Source organism: Bubalus bubalis, chromosome 21, assembly GCF_019923935.1.
Source record: "Bubalus bubalis isolate 160015118507 breed Murrah chromosome 21, NDDB_SH_1, whole genome shotgun sequence".
Classification (NCBI taxonomy): domain Eukaryota; kingdom Metazoa; phylum Chordata; class Mammalia; order Artiodactyla; family Bovidae; genus Bubalus; species Bubalus bubalis.
In genome coordinates this window covers 43879509-43892929 of record NC_059177.1, presented here as the reverse complement: position 1 = coordinate 43892929, position 13421 = coordinate 43879509, and the positions used below count along the sequence as shown (strand labels likewise).

General features: G+C 46.7%; 1 protein-coding gene across 6 annotated transcripts in view; it reads right to left on the bottom strand.

Annotated features, from left to right (window-relative positions):
- ARHGEF3 (Rho guanine nucleotide exchange factor 3) overlaps positions 1-13421 on the bottom strand; it is a 314253-nt gene that overhangs the window by 300311 nt on the left and 521 nt on the right. For 2 of the 6 annotated variants that reach the window (XM_044933924.2, XM_006071703.4), the window contains exon 1: positions 12942-13071. The exons of 2 other annotated variants lie outside the window; for them this stretch is intronic. The gene's annotated coding sequence lies outside the window, so the exon portion shown is untranslated. Of the gene's footprint in view, positions 1-12700; positions 12869-12941; positions 13072-13421 lie in introns of those variants that run through there. 2 more of the 6 variants (XM_044933929.2, XM_006071704.4) reach the window with 2 other exon arrangements.

The following is a 13421-nucleotide window of genomic DNA, read 5'->3' as shown; positions in this document are numbered from 1 at the left end:
TATTGTGGGACTTCCTTGGTGGTCCAGTGGTTAAGACATCTCGCTGCCAATGCAGGGGGCCCAGGTTCGATCCCTGGTTGGGGGAACTAGTAACATCTCACATACTGTGCAGCACAACCAAAATATTAAAAAAAGAAGAAGAAAGAGAGAATTGTGATGGCAACATTATCCAACTGCCAAAGTGGAAGCAAACCAAATGCCTCCACGACAGATGAATGGATAATCAAAATGTGATCTTTTACATACAATGGAATACTATTCAGCCTCAGGGAAAAAACAAAGCACATTCTGACACATGCTACCACTTGGATGTAAACTGAAGACATTAAACGAAAGAAGCCAGTCACCAAGAAAGACAAATACTGCCTCACAAATAAATACACATATTGAGTCTACTTGTAGGGGGCATCTAGAGTAGTGAATTCATAGAGACAGAAAACAGAGTGGTGGCTACTAGGGTCTGGGGAGAGGGAGAAATGGACCACAGTCATTTAATGAATATCGGGTTTTAGTTCTGCAAGATGAAAAAGTCCAGGAAACGGCTGCACAACTGTGTGAACATACTTAACACTAAACTGAACACTTAGAGATGTCTAGGATGGTAAATTTTATGTTATGTATAGTTTATCACTTTTTTTATGAAAAAATACTGAGAAAGCGCAGGGGGGCAAATAATTGGGAGTCAGCAAGTGCAGACAATTCTTTCAAGAAAGTTTGCTCTCAACTGAAAAGAAATGGCAGTCTGACTGAAGGAAAGAAGGACGTGGGTTGTTTTCTTTTTTTCTTTAAATTGGAAAAAATAACAGCATGCGTGTTTATGTACTGATGGGACAGACCTCATCATGGGACAGTGTTATTGAATATTTATTTAAAAATAAATGTACTCTGTGATGATGAAAATATTCTGGAATCAGACAGTTGTAACAGCTGCACAACCTTGTGAATATACCAAAAACTACTACTAGATGGTGTATTTTAATGTGGTTGATTTTATGGTATGTGACATATCTCAATTAAAAAAAAAAAGATACAATTAAAACTGTAATAATGTTGTCTGGGACACCACGTTTACACATGCAGCCTGAGCTCCCCCACAGACAGCCCCGGGCACCAACAGTTCCTGTGGCCAGTGACCCACAGGCCACCACAGCTGTGTGGCAGCTGGTGGCTCAGGAGACAGGAGCAGTCTCCCAAGTTTAGGCTAAAACACAAATGCCTCATTAGCACATAAAGCAACTGAGATCAAACTAGTGAACCAGCACCCAGTAGCTGCAGATAAATGGCCCTGCTCAGTTAGGGCCATGAATTTTCAGGCCTGTGATCTAAAAGTGAAATGTAAGAAAAATCCGTTCAACTCAAAGGCAGAAAATCTGAGCCACTCCGGCCCTCACCCCATCTGCCAATCCATACTTTCTGTCGCTCCGTAACTGCAGAGGGAAGGCCTTATTTTGCAATTAGTCATGGCAGACGGAGTCCTTTCTGAAAGTCCTCCCAGCTGTAACAGTACCACGCTTCTGCTTCCCATCACCTTATTCCTTTCTTCTGAACAACTTCAAACAGTATCTTAACCTCTGTGATACTTCATTTTAAATATCAATTTGGCTAGACCCTAAGGCTCAGATATTTCATCAAACATTATTCAAGATGTTTCTGTGAAGGTACAGGAACTTTTTTTAGACAAAATTCACATTTAAACCAATAGAGTTAAACAAGCCAGATTCCACCATGTAGTAAGTGCTCAATAAAATTTGGTAGCATTGTCATTATTCTCTCACTCTAAGAGGTAATAGTAAAAGAAAGCTGCTAACATTGGTGTCAACTTTACGCCTGTTTCCTGCAATGCTGTTTAAGAGTCACTTCAGCTCCCTAAGATAACTTGCCAACTCTCTCTCCTCAAAGGACTCAGGCGGTCATTTAAATATTTTCTGACTCACAATGCTGGCCAAGGATTAGTGAGGCCCTGCCCAGCCCAGAACACATGAAATGTGATTTGCTAAGAAAACCACTTGAGTCTGCAAGGCTGCACAGGGCTTTTGTAAAATTAAAGCCATGCTGGAGAGACACAGTTCTCTCCCCCAGTCCCACCCTCCAGAGATGTGTCATAAGAAGAGGTTACTCAAGGTCAGTTAAGCTGCAGCTCCTGAGGCTGGAACCTCAGCTCTGTAATGCGATTCCTTGTTTGGGGGCTGGGTTATGTCACTGTGTTTTTCCCCTAACTTTCCAGCCGCACATGCAGGCACACACCCCCCTCACTTAAGAATGGAAATGAAATCCCTAGGAACTGTTCTTACAGTTTAGGTAAAGGGAATCTGTTAAACCAAAGGAGCTTAGATTTTGAAGATCTCAGAATAATTTCTATTGCCTCTAAGTTTTTCCCCTCCAAAAATGAAAAACTCTGCCCCAACTTTTTTGTAACAACAGTGATAAACAACTCCAATCTCCCACCACAGACAAACACAAATACACACACACATGCATTAGCACTGTTTTGTTTAAAATGGAGCTCTTTGTCCCAGCTTAGAGTAAGCTGAGGTGTGAGTGGATTTGCAGTTTCCAATGGAGTCCCCAGGTTGTTCCTTAAATTCAGAAAACCAGGTTCCTACAGATGCACGTGTAGGTGCTGTGCTTCTTGTTTCTTCTTCTGTGAGAATACAACCTTGGACTTGTGCCAAGGCATTACATCTGGAACACATAAGTGCATGTAGGGGTGTAAACTAATCTTTTAATATGTGATAGTATTCTGTTCTTATTTTTATTCCATTCTTCAAACTATGATGGGGGTGGATTGCTTTAGCAGCAAAAACCCTCCCATTAAATGCAATCTATTTGCCTAGTAGATAAAACAAGTTAAAATGCAGCCTTACTCCAATGCTTTCCACCATTCCCTGGTACCTCCAGGGTGTGGCGTCCTTAGTTCTCACCACACTTCTCAAGGCATGGAGGCGGAGGAATTGGGGAGGATCTTTAGGGATCTTCATCACACCCTCAGAGTAAAGGGAGCAGATTGGTCGTATGCTTGGTCAGTGCCAGATGCACTCCCATTCCACAAAATCAGATGTTAAATGTTTTATCCAAGGTCTTCAGCCTTAAACACTACACTGTATGGTTTCACTTTCTTCAACAATTAAAAAAGATGCTGATGTTCCTGGATTTTTGTCTGTGCAGCCTGAAGAGTGGGCCTCTGAGTGTGTCCCCATAAGACAATGACCTGTGGAGGTGAATGACGCACCCAGGAAAAGTATTTCAGGACTGGACTTAGTATTGATGAGACTGTCAAACTTTCCACTGACTACAGACTCAGTACAACCCTTGTCAAATACTTAGCTGTCTTTTTTGCAGAAATTGACGAGCTGATCTTAAAATTCATATGGGGACCCAAAAGAGCCAAAACAATCACAGAAAAGAACAAACTTGAAAGAATTCATAATTGTTGATTTCAAAACTTACTACAAGGGTATGCGATTCATGGGGTCGCAAAAAGTCAGACACGACTGAGCGACTGAACTGAACTGAACAAGGGTATAATAATCAAGACAGTAGTGACAATGGTAGTATCATAAGGACAGACATATAGATCAATCGAATAGAACTGAGAATGCAAAAATAAACACATTTGTGACTGATTTCTGACGAGGATGTCAAAACAATTCAATAGAAGAACAGTCTTTTCAACAGACTGTGCAGGGTCAACAGGGTATCCACATGTAAAAGAATGAAGCTGTACTGGTCCACCTCACACCACACACAAAAATTAACCCAAAATGGATCAAAGACCTAAATATAAGAGCTACAACCGTAGAATCCTTAGAAGAAAATTTAGCCATAAGTCTTTATGATCTTAGATTAGGTAAAAGTCTCTTAGTTAAGACACCAAAAGCAGAAGCAACACAAGAAAAATAGGTAAGTTGGCTTCACCTAAATTAAAACCTTGGGCTTCAAAGGACACCATCAAAGAAGTAAAAAGACCAACCCAAAGAATGGCAGAAAATACTGAAAAATTATGTATCTATCTGATAAGGGACTGAATCTAAAATATATAAAGAACCTTATAACTCAATAGTAAAAACACAACCCAGTTTTTCAAATAAGCAAAAGATCTGAACAGACATTTCTCCAAAGATGATATACAAATGGCTGATAAACACATTAAAAGATAGTCAATCAACACAATACTAAAGGAGAACAAAGTTGGAGGGCTGACACTACAAGACATCAGGATTTACTATAAAGCTCCAGTAATCAAAACAGCACAGTATTGGCAAAAGATGAGACCAAAAAAAAAAAAAATCAATGGACAGAACAGAGAGCCAAGAAACAGACCCCCATAAATACAGTCAACTGATCTTTGACAAAGGACAAAGGCAATACAATGGGACAAAGACCATCTTTTCAACAAATGGTGCTGAGAACAACTGAACATCCACACACAAAAAGAAAATCTAGACATAGACATCACATCCTTCACAAAAATTGACTCAAGATATATCACAGACCTTGTAAAATGCAAATGTCTGGACTCCCAAAAAATAACGAGTAGAAAGCCTAGCATACCTTGTAATGGTGATGAATTTTTGGATCCAACACCAAAAACACAATCCATGAAAGAAATAATAAACTGGACTTCATAAAACTAAAAAAAATTCTGCTCTGCGATAGATAATACCAAGAGTAAAAGAAGATAAGCCACAGAGTGGGAGACAGTATTTGTGAAAGACACAAGTGATAAAGGACTGTTACACAAAATATACCAAGAACTCTTAAAACTGAATAAGAAGAAACAATCTGGATGAAAAATGGCCCAAAGACCTTAAAAGACACCTCGACAAAGAAGATACACACGTGGCAAGTAAGCATAGGAAAAGATGCTACATATCATCACATGACAACAGGGAAACATAAAGCAAAACAGCAAGGAGGATACCATTACGTACCTATGACAAAGGCTAAAATCCAAAATACCAACAACAAAATGCTGACTAGCAGGTGGAGCAACAGGCACTCTCTCATATACTGTTGCTGGGAATGCAAAATGGTACAGTCACTTGGGAAGACAGTTAGAAGGTTTCTTAAAAAACTAAACACACTCGGGCTTCCCTGGTGATCTGGGGGTTAAGAATCTACCTGCCAGTGCAGGGGACGTGGGATCGATCCCTGGTCTGGGAAGATCCCACATGCTGCACAACTAAGCCCGTGGGCCACAACTTCTGAGCCCTTGCTCTTGTGCACACCAGCCACACCCACTGAAGCCAGACAAGTGAAGGCCACGTGCCTAGAGCCCATGCTCACAACAAGAGACACCACTGCAGTGAGAAGCCCAGGCACTGCAGCGAGGAGCAGCCCCCGCTCACTGCAAAGAAAGACAGACACATGTAGCAATAAAAACCCAGCACAGCCAAAAAAAAACCACAAAAATTAAGGACACCCTTATCATATGATCCACTCCCTGGTGTTTACCCAAAAGAGCTGAAAGCTTATGTCCACACAAAAACTGCACATAGATGTTTATAGAGGCTTTATTCATAATTCTCAGTACTTGGAAGCAACCTAGATGGCCTTCAGTAGGTAAAGGGAAAAATAAACTGGGATACACCCAGACAATGGAATGTCATTCAGCGCTAAAAATGTGCTATCAATTCATGGAAAGACATGGGAAGTCTTAAGTTCACATTACTAAGAGAAAGAAGCCAAAATGAGAAGGATACACGGTGTATGATTCCAACAGTATGACATTCTAGAAAAGGCAAAACCGTGGAGACAACAAAAAGACTGGTGAATACGGCAGGGGTGGAAGAAGGTATGAACAGGCAGAGCACAGAGGGTTTTTACAGTACTGAAATATTCTGTATGATTCTGTTAAGACGGGTATATGGCATTGTACATTCACCCAAATCCACTGAAAGTAGAATACCAAAAGCGAGGAGCCCTTAGGCAAACTACAGAAGTTGCCACTGCAAGTTCATCCTTGGTGATGAATGTAGCATGCCGGTGAGCGAGGCATGTGTGGGAGCAAGGGGGAAATCTCTGTACCCTCCTCTCAATTTCATTACAAACCCAACACTGCTTTAAAAAAATGCGGTTAAAAAAACATATTTAACACCCCTAACTGTTAGGAAAATGAAAATAAAAACTGCAATGAGATCACTTCACCTGGGCTAGAATGGCAGTGATCAAGAAGATGGACAGTGGTAAGCATCAGTGAGGACGTGGAGTGACTGGAGCCCTCACACACTGCCGGTGGGATTGCAGAATGGAACAGCCATAAGGCAAACATTTGGCAGTTCCTCAAAATGTTAATCATTGAGTCACCATACAACCTGCAATTCCACTGCTCAGTATATACCTAAGAGAAGTGAAAACGCATTTCCACATAAATTTGTACACTCTTCCAGAGGAAGGTGAGAGCCAGGGCAGGTAAAAACAAGACAGCATATGGACAGAGAAGGTGCTCTTGGACCTATGGTTAAATGGAAAAAAAAGAACACGGCTGGAGAAGAATACATACAAAATAAGTGATGACTGTGTTAGCCTTAAAAATATATATATACACAGGTAAACAAACTTGTTATGTAAGATTGTAACAGAAATACACAGCCAGCTGATCATAAATGTTCTTTCTGGATGTAAGCCTGCAATGAGGGAGGTGGAACTTCATTATTTACTCTAATTTCTGATTTGCTTGCTTTTCTGTTTATTAAGAAACAATCAGGGCATGCCATGCAAAAGATAATTTCTTTCTCTAGCCAAAACAGAAGAAAAAGGAAGAGGCCACTGGAGTTGGGTAGTTAAGGCAAGCTGTGAAAGTGGAGAAGAGCCAAACAGCATCCCAGGTAGTGGGAATAGCAGGAGCAAAGATTTGAAAATGGATGTCAGGTTCACTGGGCTGTCAGGTTCATTCTGTTACAGGAACCAGTGGGGACCTGGGGTGAAGGTGCATCAGAACAGTGAGCTGAAGCAGCCAAGTTCCAAAGGTGTCACGTGCCCCTTAGGGAGTGGCGGCCCTGAGCATGTGGGGGTACTGCTGGGAGAGAACGGGGGCTACAGTTGGGCAAGAGGTCTCTGCAGCAGTTCAACTTGGCCTCTGTCTCACCATAAACTGATCGTCAACTCCATTATCCAGATTTGTCTAATAAGATGGTCTCCAAAAAGAATAACATCCACACCACTGAAGTCCCCAAATCTGAATGAAGAACTTCCAGTGTGTCTGAGCACACCTTTTTGATAGGAGCACAAGGAAGTGATGGAGTGACCTGAGTCAATCCTAAGTACCAGATGATGACCCCAGCAAGCCCCCCAGCATGCAGGCTGTGATGGGGGTAAGCACTTTGCAAATATCTTTTCAATTAATCCTCAGAGCAAAACTCCAAGGTACAGGCAAGCACTACCTCCCTTCACAGATGGACAAACAGGCCTGGGGGCTTCCCTGGTGGCTCAGATGGTAAAGTGTCTGCCTGCATTGTGAGAGACCTGGCTTCAATCCCTGGGTTGGGAAGATCCCCTGGAGAAGGAAATGGTAACCCACTCCAGGACTCTTGCCTGGAATATTCCATGGATGGAGGAGCCTGGTAGGCTACAGTCCATGAGATCACAAAGAGCCGGACACAACTGAGCAAATTCACTGGTTCACTGAAACAGGCTCGGAGAGGTTAAGCACCTTGTCCAAGGTCACTCCCTTGGTTAACACTGCAGCAGAGACTGGAACACAAGACCCCAACTGCCATCTCTACAACCTACAGACATTTCAATCTGCTTCAAAGCCAGGTCAGTACTCTCCTCCAGTTTCCAGGAAAATATTATGGAGCTCAGAATTGGAGTTGAAATTAGAGCTTGGGGTTCTACCAGCAAATTCAGACCAATAAAGTTACTATATGCTGGCTGGAAGTGGAGGTGGGGTGTTGGGATAAGGAGCCAAGTTGGACCGGTAACTAACTAGCTTGCTCTTTAGCTGGCTGAGCCAGGCAAGACACCAAGCTGCCTCCTCTGTCCTCCAACTCTGGCTGCAGGCCCCAGCGTCTCTTTCTGTGCATTCCTGTTTTGACTTGGGCCCCATGTCCAGTTCTGCCCTGAAAACTTGTGCTTCACCTTGGAAGTCAGGAGACACCTGGGAAATGAAAGTGACCACCTCCTCTAGCCTTCTTACTCCATAGCCACCAGAGACCCTGGGGCACCCACCAAAGGTCCCAACAAGCCCTCACTGAGCCAGGGGCTGAGCACTCGCTTTGCCTCCCAGGGCTGACATTCCACAGGGATGTGCACCCAAGAGAGGCCTAAGATACTTCAAACACCCATCTCTCTTCATGTCACTGAACAGATATTCAGGGAAGATTCTCTTCACCTCCACCTCTCTCAGCACAACTGACGAGAGGCCCAAGAAGACACACAGTTGGCAAGTTATTCATCACTCCACATCTCAGTTTTCTGGTCTGGAAAATGAGGGTATGTGACACACATAGACATGTTAAGATGTTGGTGCAGGGCTCAGCTGCACAAGGCACAGCCATTCAGATTAACTGGCATTTACTGAAGGCTGTTATGTCCGTTCCTTTTCCACAGTATACTCCCCCCCTCCCCGCCCCCCGTCCCCACACACACACAGGTATAACCAATGAGAATCCTGCATCAAGCCCCCAAGGTTCATGCTCACTCCCAGGCAGCAGTTTCAGGAACATCACTGCCCCAGGCCCCACCCTCTGGAAAGGAAAGACACCAGCCTTCTGGTCAACCAGGAGTGCACACAATGCTGAGATCTTATGCCAGCCACCTGCTAAGATCTGGAGAGAGGGTGGGGGAGGTTCTGCCTATATAGCCTCATTTTCTCTCTCCCTTCCCCAGGGAGACAGACCATAGCCACATGTAAAGCGTGGTCTTCACCAAGCCACCCACAAGGCTGCTCCCTCTTTCAAATGGGTTTCCACTCAAATGCTGCTTCCTGAAAGCCAGTGTTCTTGCCTGGAGAATCCCAGGGACAGGGGAGCCTGGTGGGCTGCCGTCTATGGGGTCGCACAGAGTTGGACATGACTGAAGCAACTTAGCAACAGCAGCAGCAGCAGAGACGTTCCCTAACTTAAACCAACCCTGCCTCCATCCCAGCTACTCTGAATCCCCTTACCCAGTTTCATCTCCTTCATCACACTGACCATACCACTTGGCATCTTGTTATAGGTCTAGTTGTCTATTACCCAGCTTGACCCCTGCGATGTGAACTCTGAAGGGAGGAGCGCTGTTGGCTTCCTTGATGGCTGTGTGTCCAGTGCCAGGGCACTCCCTCCATAAGTGATTCTTGAATAAGTGAAGTAAATTAGCTGAGCTAAGTGGCTAAGGTACATGGGAAAAAAAGCAAAGTCTTCCTCTAAACCTCTCCACAGTGGACCCCGCTCCACTCACCACACTGGTGACCTCCCACAGAAACTGGAACTGACTCAATAACTTAGAATCATATATATAAACATTTTGTTTTCATTCAAGTTTCAACCCGTTTGTGCGAGGTGATATGAATCAGGCGGTATCTTTACAAATCATTAAGGTAATGGGTCCAAGGATTAATCTTTTAAAACTATAAATAAGACTGTAATTAATAAACTGATTGAGGAATTAACTGGACAAATCTCAAAAAAGAACAAAAAGAATGAAAGAAACAGAGCCCCATACCTCATGGCCACCACCCCTGCTGCCCAATGAGTTACAGGAGCCTGAACAATACAGAGCTTGGCCTCGAAGGTTTCTAAACAATTGCAGTTTTCTTCGATGCCTCTTTGCCTCAGGCTCCCTCCAATAACTTTTGACTCAGGAGCACACTGAGCTCTGGTCAGGGGCTCGGGAACCTTGGAGATGGCAGAGAAATAGAGGCAGCTCACTGGGACGGACGGGGATGGATGAAAGGCTCAGGATGCAACATGGACCAGAAAAACTGCAGCAGCAGCACGCACCTCTCCCCCTCATCAGAGTGGGTATGGGGACGACATCCCGTTCTCTGCATCCCACATCTTTCTCTGGCAGGAATAGGCTCTCTCAGGAGGCAACGAGTTCCCTTCATTGGAGGATCCAAGCTTGGGTTAAGCAGTAACTATGAGGAAGTGCTGTGGGGGTGGTTTAAACTGCAGGCTGAACTCTGTGACCTCAAAGGTCACACTGTAGACTGGCATTCCTATCGGCCAGTTCCTTTGCATTTCACTACTCCTAAACCTCTCCAGCCTCCACGAGCCTCCCTCAGTGGATACTATACATGCTGTCCCTCACGGACATTTAGTGAGCACTTACTGTGTGCCAGGGCCCAGAGTGGAGCAGGGACAAGGGTAACAGGATTCTACATTCTTCTGGGTGGACAAAGACAATAAACCCTTGAGCAGATACATGAGGAAAACCATTTGAGGCAAACTCCAAGAGTAAAATACAGTGGGGGAATTCGGGACTTCTCTGGTGGTGCAGAGGATACAAATCTGCCTGCCAATGCAAGGGATCCCTAGTCTGGGAAGATCCCACATGCTGCAGAGCAACTAAACCTGTGTGCCACAGCTTCTGAACCTACACACCTAGAGCCCGTGCCCTGCAACAAGAGAAGCCACCGCAACGAGAAGCCTGCACACTGCAACTAGAGAAGAGCCCTCTCTCTGCGACAAAGACCGAGTGCAACCAACCAAAAATAAAATTAATTTTTAAAAATGGGGGAACAGGACAGAAACTGACAGAGAAGGGGCTGCTCTGGACAAAGTTGTGAGGGGAAACTTTTCTACAGAGGAAACATCTGAGCTAAATGGCATGAAAGGACCAGACATGAGAAAAGGTGGTGAAAGTGTGCTCAGCAGAAGGAAAAGCATGTGCCAAAGAGAAGTCTGAGAAGTCTCCTGACAAGTTGAGTTCAAATATTCATCAACTGCACCCTATCCTAAAGGCCCCACCACAAGCCCTAAACACACATCTCACCCCACTCCCACCTGCCTTCTTTCCCCACTGACTTCTTTATCAGATTTTTTCAAGTCAAGGCAGAGCCGATTTGACTCTGCTTTCCACTGGCAGGTGAGCTCTGAGCAAGGGCACAAAGGAACATGTGTGCACCTCTACGTACAGGGACAGAGGAAATGCTGACATCTTGACTCCATAAAAAAGTGGGCCTGTCTTGTATAGGGGACCATAACTCCCATTTTCCCACCTGGCATTCAGGTCCCACATTTGGGGGATGTGGGCCTTTTGTAGAATACAATGTAAAGAGAACCCTCTGAAAAAATACATATCTGTGCTCTAAGCATCTCAGGTGTATTTCAGAAGGTTCTTAGAGCCCCAGGTTCAGAATGTCTGTCTGGTTACCACCCCTACAAGAAAAAACTAAACTGGTTCAGCCCAGGAGCACCCCACCGATGGAACGGACAACCTGTTAGAGGTGAGTAAATGAAAGAGAGGGGGCAAGATCAGGCCCTCAGACCCATAAAGAGACTCCCACACTACCTCTTCTAGCTCTGATAGAAGATGTCAGCCTGTCAGGGGGACCAAGGCCTGAAGGGGTCCTAATGAAACCTTATCCGATCCACTCCAGTGAGGGAAACATCCCACAACACCCCAGAGCCTCCAGAGAAGGTCCAAGACCCCATTTTCCAGGATTGTCCTTGACAAAGGTCATCTCTAGTCTCACGTTCTAAGATAACATTTCACACAAGGCTGGTTAAGCATAGGAAGTGTTAATGCAAAGCCCACGTGTTTCAAGGCGGAAGGGGACACCAGGGCTACTGTGTAAATAATTCAGGTCCTTATCAGGAAAAGGGGAAGTGCGGAGAGCTTGCTCACCTAGCTCACAGTGGAGTTAGTTAGGGATGGGGGTGCTCTGTTAATATCAGTCAAAATAGTAACAAGGACAGTTAACCGAGGGAGAACTTAGCCTGTACCAGGCACTACAATAAAAACTTTAATCTTACACAACCTTTTAAGGTTTGTACTATGATCATCTCCACTCTACAGATGAGGAAACTGAGGCATGAGCAGGTGAAGTCACTTGTGCAAGACGACACAGCTGACACTCAGACCTAGCAAAACTCTTCCACACCCAGGGTAGAAGGTGGTAACACCTGGGCAGTGCATGAACTGCTTAAAAATACGTTTCTGCTACTTCACCCAAGACAACCACCGTTTGGCAGTTCTCGCATCCTTGCCCAGTGCTGGAGGCAAGCCTGGTTTAGGCATTAAATGGAGTGAGAGCCCTCGAGGAACAAGACACTCAGTTTCATCAACGTATAAGCCCTTGATGAGGCCGCTGATACTGCAAGAGCGGTTCTTCCTCGTGGCAAAGCCCACGGGAACTCGACTCAGTAAAAAACTTCCACACTCGGAAGACGCTTGCCCCTCTCTGGCTACGAGGGACCGAAGTTCACCTTAACCCCATGGTGTCCGCCTCCCCCTCCTCCTCCCTGGATCCTCAAGCCGCTTAGTTTAAGCAGCAACGAGCACAGGGGCCCGAGTGGGCCCGAAACCGAAGCCACCGCCCCGCGCGCCCAAAGCCAGGTTCCCCGCCGCGAAGTAACTGCTGGTCCTTCGAGCCCCGACAAACAGCGCCCGACGGGAAGACACGCGGAGGGAAAGGGGCCGCACTCCAAGACAGGTGGCACCTCCGTCCCCGGAAGTGGGTCCGGGAACTTTTAGCCCAAGAGCTACCAGAGGGTCGGAGTCAGGGTCTCCGGCGGAGCGGCGGCCGGTCGGGGCTGGTGGTGGCACTGCCTACTTGTGCCGCCTCCAGGGTTCCCCTGAGCGTTCAGGGTGCCCGGAGCCAGGAGCGCACACTCTGCCGCGGGCACCGGGATGGAACGAGGGCGGCTTGGAGGTGGGGTCTAGCTCCGGCTTGGTGGGTGAAGGTGGAGAGGAACCAGTCCGGGAAAGCCTCCCGCCCCAGGGTGTCTAGCAGAGTCTCCAGCGGGGAAGGTCTAGCGGAGTAGCGGGGCTCCAGGCCAGCCCCCCACACTCACCTCGGCTCCCAGCACGGGCTCAACCCGCCGGGCTGCGGCTCGCACCGCGGCTACGACTCTGGCAGCGGCGGCTACGGAGGCGGCTCCCCGGAGCGGGGCGGGGCCGGGGGCGGAGAGGCCGGGCCGGCCACGTGGGCCGGAGGCGGGCCGGGGACCCCTGCGGGCGCCAGACCGGGTGTCGGGGAACTCGGACTCGGTCACGCTTGGCCGCTGCTCAGCACTTCCCACTCCGCACCCTGTTGGGGTCCCAGGGAAGGCTGGGGACGGAAAAGGGGAGACCTGGCCCCCGGGGCATGCCCAGCACCTATTTGGCAGATAATTTACTGGGTCCGGGAAAGGGTCCGCAGCCTGCCGAATCCCGTTCCCCCGAGGGCAGCTCCGGGGATCTGTATCCCAACGGGAGGGGGCTGTGGCGACTCCCGAACCATGGGCAGCAGGAGCTGCCCGGGCGGGCGAGGGCCCGGGTCCGGCGCTTGGAGC